This window comes from Hypanus sabinus, chromosome 6, assembly GCF_030144855.1.
Source record: "Hypanus sabinus isolate sHypSab1 chromosome 6, sHypSab1.hap1, whole genome shotgun sequence".
NCBI lineage: Eukaryota > Metazoa > Chordata > Chondrichthyes > Myliobatiformes > Dasyatidae > Hypanus > Hypanus sabinus.
Genome location: NC_082711.1, coordinates 82,755,251 through 82,768,378, shown reverse-complemented (window position 1 = coordinate 82,768,378; position 13,128 = coordinate 82,755,251).

Sequence of the window (13,128 nt, the reverse complement as noted above, 5' to 3'; positions counted from 1 at the left end):
GATCAGTGGGGAGGGACGAATGAAGAAGGGTACCACAGAACAAGCAATCCCTGCAGAAAGTGGGGGAGATGTATATGATGTTAGATTCCTGTTGAAAATGGTGGAAGGTGCAGTCACTTGCAGGGATTTGTGCTAGGAGGGAGGCACATATTCTGCTCAATGTGCAAAAGAAGGCAAACTCTGCAAATAATAATACTGAGAACACAAGTCATAAAGAATCTTTGAAAGTGAGCCTGTAAGTCACAGAATCAGCTCAGAGTAGTGGTGATTGAAGTTATCCTCACTGGTTCATGAACCTGATGGTTGTAGGATGATAACTGTTCCTGAACCTAGTCGTGCGGGGCCTGACGCTTCTTTACCTCCTGCCTTATGGTAATAGTGGGAAGAGTGCATGGCCTAGATTATATGCATTCAGTCTCATTAAATTTGTTCACATAAATTGTAAATAACCAAGATCTCCAATTCTGATATTTATGGCACCTTACAGATCATACCCAAGTTATGAATGTACAACTCATTGGCATGCCTGCATCTGAATGAGCTCCCATAATACTATCAAATTCAAAAGTTCAATGTATGTATGTACATACGTTTATTCCTGCACACAGCAGAACTGGTTTTCTCTCCCTCTTCACTTTCAGCCTTATGTGCTTTTTTGCTTACTGTGAAATATGGTTGCCATATCGAATAAGTATTGTGTGTGTTCTGTCTTATAGACAAAATTGACTTACGGATGTCTGTAAAACAATCCATTTGATACCCAGGGACAGCCTGTAGAGAAGCCAGAAGCTCTTGCTACTGCTGATCTATCATCAATCCTGCTAAGTTTAAGTGGCAGTGACACTTGATTTCTGGATGAGCTTTTTATATACACTTTGAAAGGGAGAACAAACTTCAGTGACACCAATTGACTCTTACAGCAGCTAGATGGAAAAGAACAAATGTTCTGGTTTCAGCTGAGAACCAAAACTGCATCTAAGGTCTATACAGTTAGTAACGACTTTTCATGTGATTAAAAAATCTATTGGAGCTTGAGCCGATAGAAATAGTTTGGACTACGGCCGGCTGACAGCAGCAGCAGGAAGAAGGTTGTTGTGCTGGGATAATGGTTTGTTTAAAAAATTAAGGTTTTTGACTCCCAATAACTACCTTGCTGCAAATGTACAATCTCTGGTAATAAAATTGAGGATCTCTGCAATAGTGTGCTGTACCAGAGGGACATTAAAAGCTGTTGTGTTTTGTGTTTGCTTCACGAAATCTTGGTTAACCCCTTCCTTTCTGGACACAGCAACTCAGATCGACAGGTTCAGACTACATCACCAAGATAGGACTTGGTCTATCTTGAGTCTTTTAAAGCCAAAGGTGGAGGGGTTTGCTTCATGATCAATTCCTTGTGGTGGTGTTGTCCCAGTCCCATTCACCAGTCCTGGCACACCTTGTGATCAAATGCCATCCATTTTACCTGTTGCGAGGGATTTCAGCCATCATTTTGATAGCAGCATATGTTCCACCTCAGGCCAATGTCAAACAGGCTCTAGATGATCTGAGCAATGGGATCACCATGCATGAAATAGCACGCCCTGATGCCTCCACAGTCTCTTTGGGGAATTTTAACTAGGCCAGCTTGAAAAAGCCTCTAAATAATTATCATCAACAAATCGCTTATAGTACCAGAGGAAACAACACACTGGACCACTGTTACACCACCACCATGCTTTTCCATGCCTACACTTTGGAAAGTCTAATCACCTGGCTGCACTTCTGTTCCCTGACTACAGACAGAGACTGAAGAATGCAGAACCAGTAGTGAAGACCAAGAAGGTATGGACAAGGGAGACACAGGAGCCCTTACAGGACTACTTTGGATTGGTGAACTGGACTGTATTCCAGGATTCATCTTCAAGTCTGGATGTGTATGCCACAGTTGGCACTAACTTCATTAAAATCTGTGTGGATGAGTGTGTGCCTACGAAAACATACTGTACATACCTAAATCAAAAGCTATGCATGAACTACAAGGTTCGTTGCCTGCTGAAGGCTAGATCTGTGGCATTTAAGTCTAGCGACACAGGTCTGTACAAGGAAACCAGGTATGACTTGCAGAGAGCTATTTCAAGAGTGAAGAAACAATTCTGAGCGAGGTTGGAGTTGACATCAAATGCATGTCAACTCTGGCAAGGTTTGCTGGATATTACTTCCTACAAAGTGAAACCCAACAGCATGAATGGCAGCAACTACCAGATGAGTTCAATGCCTTTTATACCTGTTTTGAAAGGGAGAATAAAACTACAGCTATGAGGATTGCTGTTGCACATGGTGACCCTGTTAATCTCTGCCTCGGAGACCAACATCAGACTGTCTTTCAGAAGGGTGAACATTTGAAGAAAATACACTCTGATAAAGCCAACAAGAATTTGGTTAATTTTCAGTCACTTTGTGAAAACTTTCAGAAACGGAAAACACTTAAAGAATATGTCTGCCAGCACTTCACAACGAAACAGTGATGGTTTGCATACTTAATAAAACATTTCATTGCTCATTGCTAAATCTGGAAAGCCCCATACAACTGGAGAAGAACTGATTCTGCCAGCAGTAAGGAAGGTTCTGAGTATGGTTTTGCATAATTCACCGGACCAAATAATTAAAGTGATTCTGCTCAGCAACAACTCTTTTCAAAGATGAATAGATGAAATGTTGGAAAATGTGGAAGACACATTATGCAACATACTTAGGACAACAGAATTTGCTCTACCCTTTGATAAGTCAACTTTGCCAGACAATGAATCTTTGCTTCTTGGTTAAGTTTGCTTCATAAAAAATGAAACATGGTTCAAGAGTTGTTATTTGCAACAGTGTTAGAAAATGATACAAAGTAAGAGTCAGTATTTTGGGTTATTGAGCATTTTTTTTCAAGAGAAGACAATTCTGCTCCTCAACATTCTTGCTTGTGTAACAGATGGGGCACCATCAATGACATGATACCATCGTGGGGATATTACTTGCTTGAAAAAAGCTGTGGCATATTGACCATTCACTGTGTTATCCACAGACAACACCTTGTGGCAAAAATCTAAATATCTAAATGATCAGCTGCACAAATCATTAAATGCTTAGATCACAGTGGTAAATAATCCCATGCTCTCAATTCTCGACTATTTCAAGAGCTTTGTATTGAGAATGATAAATAGTTTGAACATTTACATGCACATAGAAGTCAGGTGGCTCTCAAAAGGAAACAGCCTGAGACGCTTTTTCAAACTGTGATAAAATTCTTTGAAAATTCAAATGCTTCAGTCAGTAATCAACTCAAGAATATGAGCCATGACATTGCTCACTTGCCTGAATTATTTGCAAAATTTTATGAAATCAATCTTCTATTGTAAGGAAATGAATATGATGTGAATCTTCTCAAAATTAAATCACTTGTCTCAACATTTCTGTCCAAGTTAACCCTACTTATGTGCAACATCGACCGTCACAACCTTTTCTAATTTCTGAGCTTCTCTGAGTTGAAAGAGAAAGAAAGAATACCAGATGATGATCTTCAAGTATACTGTGCTCACCTGGGTGAGCTGTTTAAAAACATTTCAGAGAAATTTCAGGATCTTCTCTTGATTCAAATTTCAGTTTGGGTAATAAACTGTGATATAAGCAGATGCAATCTCAATTGCTGTCCACACAGCTTTAGACCACCTAGACAACACAAACACCTATGTCAGGATGCGGTTCATCGACTATAGCTCAGTGCTTAATACCATCATTCGCACAATCCTGATTGAGAAGTTACAGAACCTGGGCCTCTGGACCTCCCTCTGCAATTGGATCCTTGACTTCCTAACTGGAAGACCACAATCTATGCGGATTGGTGATAACATCTCCTCCTCGCTGATGATTAGCACTGGTGCAGGGGTGTGTGCTTAGCCAACTGCTCTACTCTCTCTATACCCATCACTTTGTGGCTAGTCGTCGACGTCATTAGGATGCATCTGGAATTTCCAGTTGGTGAACAATTTCTCTCCACACCGCATTGACATATTGGGAAATCACGTTCATGGCAGGTTACAGCAGTGGTTTGCTTTTGCCTTCTGCCGGGTGAGTTTAAAGAGATCACCACCTCTTACAATGGATGACCAGGACGTCTAAGTGTCTTGTCGTGCTCTTAGCACTCCACAATGCCTGCTGGCCTGCCTTCTTGACCGTTGGACCATTTATTGGTCTCCTCCACTCTATTTGCCATGGCCAGGCTTCACATGTGGGGACAGGCATAGCTCAAATACCATCTACAAATTTGCTGATGATATAACCATTGTTGGTAGAATTCCAGATGGTGACTAGGGCATACAGGAGCGAGTAGAGTGGTGTTGCAGCAACAACCAGGCACTCAACATCAGTAAACCGAAAGAGCTGACTGTGGACTTCAGGAAGGATAAGATGAAGGAACACATGTCAATCCTCATAGAGGGATCAAAAGTGGAGAGAGTGATTGGGTGTCAAGATCTCTGAGGACCTAACCTTGTCCCAACATATCGAAGTAGTTATAAGGAAGGCAAGACAGTGACTATACTTCATTAGGAGTTTGAAGAGATTTGGCATGTCAATAAATACACAAAAAAACTTCTATAGATGTACTGTAGAGAGCATTCTGACAGGCTGCATCACTGTCTGGTATGGGGGGGGGGGGCCTACTGCACAGGACCAAAAGAAGCTGCTGAGGGTTGTAAATTTAGTCGACTCCATCTTGGGTACTAGCCCACAAAGTACCCAGGACATCTTCAAGGAGCAGTGTCTCAGAAAGGAAGCGCACTATATTAAGGACCTCCAGCACCCAGGGCATGTCCTTCTCTCACTATTACCATCAGGAGCCTGAAGGCACACACTCAGTGGTTCAGGAACAGCTTCTTCCCCGATTCCTAAATGGACATTGAACCCCTTGAACACTACCTCACTTTTTAAATATATATTATTTGTTTCTTGCACAATTTTTAATCTATTCAGTATATGTACACTGCAATTTATTGAATTTATTTTTCTTTTATATTATCTATTGCATTGAACTGCTGCTGCTAAATTAACAAATTTCAAACATATACCAGTGATAATAAACCTGATTCTGATTATGATTCTAAATCCATTCCTGAACACTTGTAATGAGAAATTAACAGGATGGATGGAGAGGGATTGATTTCACTACAAAATGACTTTGACCTGAAGCCGAGGTTCAAAAATTCATATCAAGACATTTGGTTGTAGAAAGAAATCTCTGAATGCTATCCTGCTTTGTAGAAAAAGATCAAGATGTTCTTTATTATCTATCCAAAATCGCATTTAGTGAAGTGCAGTCACTCACTTCTTTCAAAGCAATGAAACTGGCTGCAAATTACTGAATGTGGGGTTCTGAGACCCCTTCTGAGTGACATTCAGCCTGATGTTGTGAAGCTGGTATGATTGCACCAAGACCATCCATCTCACTGAAAGGTGAAAAAGAAATGAAGTAGTGAATAGTTGGACTGCTAATGTACGCTCTAAAATAGTTGACAAAATTGTTTTTACTGTAATTAAATAAAGACATAATTTTATTTGTGGCTTTAAATAGATTTGAAATTTTTTGCAATTATTTCTCACTGATTTGAATTTGCAGATCCTATTTTCTTTTACTGTCCATCATAGATTAAAATCCTTTAGGTTTTTGTGTAATGGCAGAAAGGGTGGGGAGGGGGGCACTTGGGTTGTGATTTCGGAGCCAAGGAGGCAGGAACCCAAAATAGTTTGAGAACCACTGCTGTAGAGTCACAACCCTGACACCTACTGGAGAATGAGGGAAATTGCCCCGTTACATTGTATTTACAAAATGCAGCATAAATCTAACCTGTCTAATTAACGGCTAACAGCCTTCTGTAAATCATCTGCAAAGTGACGGAAGATCTATTGTCATCAATAAGCACACTGCTAGAGCTACCCTTGTTTGCTATGTGTTTGATCTGTGACACCAGAATTCTTGTTGAAGAGGTTGGTTTAGAAATATATCAACTCCTGCCTGATGAACGACTTGGATCTGTTTCAACAAGTCAACAGCAGATGCCATTTTATTAGCTCACGCTCAGCTCTGGAACATCTGCCATTGAAGATACATACATCAGGATGCTCTTCATTGACTACAGCTCAGAATTCAACACTTTCACCCCCTCGAAACTGATCACTAAGCTCCAAGATCTAGGCCTTGACACGTCCCTGTACAACTAGATTTTTGATTTCTTCACTTGCAGACCCGAGTCACCATCAGCACAGGGGCATCACAAGGCTGTGTGCTTGGCCTTCTGCTCCACTCAGTTTATATTTATGACTGATTGGCTATGTACTGCTGCAATGCCATTTTAAAGCTTGCTGACAACACCACTGTTGTTTGCCAAATCAAAGGAGGTTGCAAATCAGCATTGTAGGAGGAAGATTGAAAATTTGGTTTAAAGGTGCCACAACAACAACCTCTGACACAATGTCAGCAAAACCAAAGAGCTGGTTATCGACTACAGCAGGAGGAAGCTGGAGACCCACGAGCCTGTCCTCATTAGGGCATTACAGATGGAGATGGTCAGTAACTTAAAATTCCTCGGCATTATCAAAGAAGGGGATCTGTCCTAGGACCACCATGTAGGTGGCATCACAAAGAAGTCACGAAGATGTCTATATTGTATTAGAAGTATGCGCAGATTTGGTATGTTATCTAAAAATTAGACAGGCTCCTATAGGTACACTGTGGAGAGTATCCTGACTGGTTGCAACAAGGCCTGGTACGGAAACACCAATAACTATGAATGGAAAAAGTGGTGGACACAGCTCTGGCCATCACAGGCAAAGCCCCCCCCCCCACCCCAAACACTCAGCATACCTACAGGGAGTGCTGCCGCAACAAAAGCAGCATCTATCATCAAGAACACCCCACCATCCAAGCCATGCTCCCGTCTCGCTGCTGCCATTGGTAAAGGATGCAGAAGCCTTAGGTCCCCATCCACCAGTTTCAGGAACATTTATTTCCCTTCAACTATCAGGCTCCTCAACCACCATGGATAACTTCACTCACATCAACTCTGAACAAACTTCACAAGCTATTGGCTCGGTTTCAAGAACTCCACAACTCATTTTGTCAACATTATTTGTTTATTTATTTATTTTGGCATTTCTCTTTTTTTGCACATTGACTGTTTTTTTACTGATTCTATTGTATTACTCTGCTAGACTGTGAATGCCTGCAGGGAAATGAATCTCAAGATAGTATATAGTGACATTTACAGTGGATATACAGTGCCTCAGAAAGGCAGCGTCCATTATTAAGGACCTCCAGCACCCAGGGCATGCCCTTTTCTCACTGTTACCATCAGGTAGGAGATTCAGAAGCCTGAAGGCGCACAGTCAGCAATTCAGGAACAGCTTCTTCCCCTCTGCCATCCAATTCCTAAATGGACATTGAAGCTTTGGACACTAACTCACTTTTAGAAAAATATACAGTATTTCTGTTTTTGAACATTTTTAAAAATCTATTCAATATACGCAATTGATACTTCTCCCTCTGCTAGATTATGTATTGCATTGAACTGCTGCTACTGTGTTAACATATTTCACATCTCATGCCAGTGATAATAAACCTGATTCTGATTCTGGTTCTGGTTCTGATGCCAGTTAACTGGACCATTGGTTAATTGAGGCAACCTCTTGGGACAGCTCTTTAAAAAAAAACTAATTAAGGAAATACATGACATTAAGTTCATTTATTTGGGACACTATCACTTAATTGGGACAACAGACTGTTGTCATACAGTTTCTAATTAGCCTCAGATGTGTGCACTTGTGTGGCCGTTAAACATTACATTGTGCTTAGAGCAAACAGATTTTAAATAGCGTTAGTTGAATGTGCATGTGTTCAGAAAGCAGTAATTTTTGTCACTGAAAGTTGGTGAGAAAGAGTAAGACAATTCAGAACGGTTTTGTTCACTGTGGTTTCAAGCATTCAGGTTTGGAAATGCCAGAAACAGCCAAGAGTAAAAATTAAATGACTTCACTACTTCAACAAGTTAGGAACTACAAAGAATTTGAAGGTGTCGATAATCATCTGGAATATTACAATGAAAATAAAGATTTCAAGAATGGAACCATCAATAACGTTATAAGAAGGCATTATCTACGCATGGTGTCTGGGCTGATTTTGTTCATTTATAGTCAATCAAAAGAATGCTGCAGATGAATTTCTCTGTCAATAACTATTAGGAACTAATATGTCTTATAGTACTCTAGTAGTATTGATAATGTTCTAATCTGTTCAGTATTTCATTTAAATACATTATTTGTTACTGAGTTAAACAGTAGATGTCATTAATATGGAAAGAGTGCAGGGGCAATTTACCTGCTGGGACATGTGGGACTGTTATTGTGAGAGCTTGAGCAGGTTGGGATTTTATCTATTGGAGCATAAGGGAATGGGGGTGTTCTTACAGAGGTATATAAAATCATAAGGATAGGGAGAATGTGCACAGTCTTTTTCCCCAGAGTTGGGGAATCAAGGACATACACTTATGGTGAGAGGGAAGAGATTTAATGAGAGCTTGAAGGTCAACTTTTTTACCCAAAAGGCAATAAGTATGAGTTTCCGTAGTAACTGGTTGAGGCAGATACTGTATATTAGCAGCACTTAAAAAGCATTTGGACAGGTACATGGATAGGAAAGGTTTTGAGAGATATGGGCCAATCATGGGTAATGGGACTGTCCTAAATGGGAATCTTGATCTGTTTGGACCAGTTGAGCCAAAGAGCCTGTTTCTGTAGCTGTATGACTTTGAGTCTTATTATAAGATTAGATTGAGAGAAGGCAATAGTTATAGGGCCAAAGATAAGGAACTGCTATATTGAAGATGTGAGGGCTGGTTCTGCTGATGTGATCTTGCTTTCATGCAGCTCTGGCAACCCTGAGTACTGATTCTCAATGCTGCTCCTCTTCTTTCTCCACAACTCTAGCATTGCAGATGCTGCTCAGATTGATCGCTCAGCAAAACAATTTTATGCAACAGGTAGCACACAAACACAAGTTCAGAAACACATCAAGGTGCAAAGCCCCCTTGAGCATGGTCAGACAGCGAAGATCAGGCTAATTCAATTTCAGTTGGGGGTGTGGTTAATAGGATTTCATTGTAGGCAGTGGTCTCTATCTGGTTCCACTATGAGGTATGTACAGAAGGAGTGCCTCTTGTAACCAAGTAATGGGCATTTTTCACGCAATTTCTCACAAAGCATAATGGGATGAATTCAGTTATGTTTTGATAACATTGTCTGAGAATTATTTGCCCTTCTATAAGATCTTTATCATGTAATTCACTTCATTCAGGATCACCAATGATGTAGTACCTTATTATACCGAAACCTCAGCCAAAATGATGCAGTTAGGTTGTGATCACAAACTTCAGAGAGGCAACAATGTTACTAATTCACAGGAACATGATCTGATTTTAGTTATTCCAAGTCTTAGTATATTTGAATTGGTAAGATTGTCATTCTTACTGAGAAGTATTATAGGATATCATCTAAGTAGAGTAAACCAATTCCTTTTAAAATAGGACCAAATAAAAGTTGGAAAATAAATAGTGAATATTGCAGGGACAGTATGTGTAGCAGTTACTTGAAAACAAATCAAAACTGCTGAGAGACTGAATGAGGGAATTGACTCGTGTAATGTGCTTCCAAATAACCAAATTCCATGTCAAAATACAATGTATGATGCTTTATAATGTAACCTGCAAAGACGAGTGACATTAGTGAAACTAGTGGAATTTGTGATAACAGAATTAGCGTAGTTAATGTAATAAGCAAAGTAAGCAGTCAACAAAAAATATCCAACTCCTACTGTGTCTAATCTCTAACTAAACTAATGACATAAAGGGTGATTATGTGACCATACTCATTTACTTCTTCCACGCCCCCATACAATCGCCCCATAATAAAATGTGCAAAGATCATGGAGGGCTATGGAATCAGATTATAGAGACAGAGTTAACAAAATGTAGGGAAGGATAAGTGAGGGTAAAATTTTTAAAACTAAGATATTGCTGAACAGGAACATAAAGGAGGCAAGTATAAAACATCAGGATAAAAATAAACAAAAATTAGTGGCAAACAAGCTGAAAATTAGCATAACAAATATCACATTATTTCTCTAATCAGTAATGTACACCAACCCTATTAATTGGGAATTGATCAGCCGAGTCACTAATGTAGGTAGCTCAACTAGCATCCATAAACAGACACAATATACCTCACAAGTTTTGAAATTGTATTACTTTATTTCCTTGATACTGTGGGAAAGTATAGAGATCCAAGGCTGATACTCATATTAACTGTACAAACAAACATTTTAAAATGTATTTTCATATATGAATAAACCTATGATATGAAATTAAACATAGCACCTCAAAACTACTTCATTTTTCAAAATGATCCTGACATTTTTTAGACAGAATAATACCCAATATTTTCCTCATTATTCACAGCATTGCCTACATACCTCTGGAGAAGGAACTGATGTGTGAAGTTCCTGAGTGTGAACATCACCAGTAGCTTGTCCTGGTCCTGAGCCAAGAAAGCTTACCAATGCCTCTATTTCCTCAGAAGTGCGCAGGGGCCTTTTCCTCCTATGCACTGCCTCCTGTCTGTCAGCCATTCCTCTACCCATGCCAGTAACTTTCCTGTGCAGCTGTAGAATTTTATCTTATTAATAAGCAGCCTCATGTGAGGCACCTTATCAAATGCCATCTGCAAATCTAAGTAATAGTGTTTGAAGTGGGCATATTAGCAACATTTAGAAGCCATCTAGGTAACTAAACCAATAGGAGGGGTTTAGAGGGCTAAGGGCCAAATACAAGCAGATGAAACTTCTTGCTGGACAACACATTCTGCATGGACGAGTTGGGCTGAAGGCCCCGGTACCATGCTGTGTGACTCTATGATTCTTACAGCAAAGGTGTAGGCCGTTTGACATGATGTGTCTATGTACCCATCATTAATCCCACTCTACTGCATTCAGCCAGAGTGGAGTCAATCATCCTAATCCCAGGACATCTTTAGAAGGGTTAATGAAGACTGTGCGCAGGCACATGATCAAGATGAAGTGATCGTGGTAAGGGGAAATCGGATGCCACAATCACAACTTCTATCAGGTAAGGCTTAGAATATCAGTGAACAGACTTAACAATCTACCAACTATGAGATGAGCAATTAACAAAGTTGCTTAAATAAAATTATACACAGTTATACTTTGCATCTTTTGGTTCAAAACACAGGTATTGATGGGTGTTGGCAGAATATAGTATTAATGGTAAGACTCTTGGCAGTCTGGAGGATCAGAGGAATCTTGGGGTCCGAGTCCATAGGATGCTCAAAGCAGATGCGTAGGTTGACTCTGTGGTTAAGAAAGCATACGGTGTATTGGCCTTCATCAATCGTGGAATTGAATTTAGGAGCCGAGAGGTAATGTTACAGCTATATAGAACCCTGGTCAGACCCCACTTGGAGTACTGTGCTCAATTCTGGTCGCCTCACTACAGGAAGGATGTGGAAGCCATAGAAACGGTGCAGAGGAGATTTATAAGGATGTTCCCTGGATTGGGGAACATGCCTTATGAGAATACATTGAGTGAACTCGGCCTTTTCTCCTTGGAGCGAAGGAGGATGAGAGGTGACCTGTTAGAGGTGTACAAGATGATGAGAGGCATTGATCGTGTGGATAGTCAGAGGTTTTTTCCCAGTGCTGAAATGGTTGCCCCAAGAGGACAAAGGTTTAAGGTGCTGGGGAGTAGGTACAGAGGAGATGTCAGGGGTGAATTTTTTACTCAGAGAGTGGTGAGTGCATGGTGAGTGCACTGCCGGCAACAGTGGTAGAGGCGAATATGATAGGATCTTTTAAAAGGCTTTTAGATAGGTACATGGAGCTTAGTAAAATAGAGGGCTATGGGTAAGCCTAGTAATTTCTAAGGTAGGGACATGTTCGGCACAACTTTGTGGGCTGAAGGGCCTGTATTGTGCTATAGGTTTTCTGTGCTTCTATCATTGTCAATATGTACCAAGATACAGCGAAGTGCTTGTGCATTGAGCTAGAATAAGGTAAAACAATAACAACGCAGAATAAAGTGTAAAAGCTACTGAAAAAGTGTAGTGCAGGCAAATGATAAAATGCAAGATCATAATGAGGTAGATTGTGAGGCCAAGAGTCAATCTCATCATACAAGAGGTCTGTCCCAGAACAGTGGGATAAAAGCTGTCCTTGAGCCTGGTGGTTTAGAGGAAAGAATGTCCTGGGTGGATGAGGTCTTTGATTATGCTGGCTGTTTTTACTGAGGCAGCAAAAAGTATAGACAAAGTGCACAAAGGGGAGGTTGGTTCCTGTGATGTGCTGAGCTGTGAAAACAACTCTCTGCAGTTTTCTGCGGTAATGTTGCCAAGTCGTTACGCATCCAGAGAGAATGCTTTCTATGGTGCATCTTTAAAAACTGGTAAGAGTTGATGGAGACATGCCAATTTTGGCAGCTTTGGGCATGTACCCACTGGAATTTAGAAGAATGCGTAGGGATCTCATTGAAACCTACTGAATGTTGAAAGGACTAGATAGGGTGGATGTGCAGAGGATGCTTCCTCTGGTGGGGGTATCCAGAACTAGAGGGCACAGCCTCAGAATTGAGAGGCAACATTTTAGAACAGAAGCAAGGAGGAATTTTTTTAGCCTAAGAGTAGTGAATCTGTGGAGTGCTCTGCCACAGACTGCGGTGGAGGCCAAGTCCATGGGTATATTCAAAGCGGAAGTTCATAGATTACTGAGTGGTCGGGGCATCAAGGGATATAGTCAGAGGGCAGGTGTATGGGGTAGAGTGGGATCCGGGATCAGCAAAGATGAAATGACGGAGCAGATTTGATGGGCTAAATAGTCTAATTCTGCTCCTATGTCTTCTGGTCCAAATATGAATGGTGTTGAATGGTCTTATGGTCCAAAGCTGAATGAACCAAGACTTAACTCTGTATAATTCATCTACCTTCATTATTATCTCTGGGAAGAACTCCAAGAGATTTGTCAACATGATTTCCCACACACAAACCCATGCT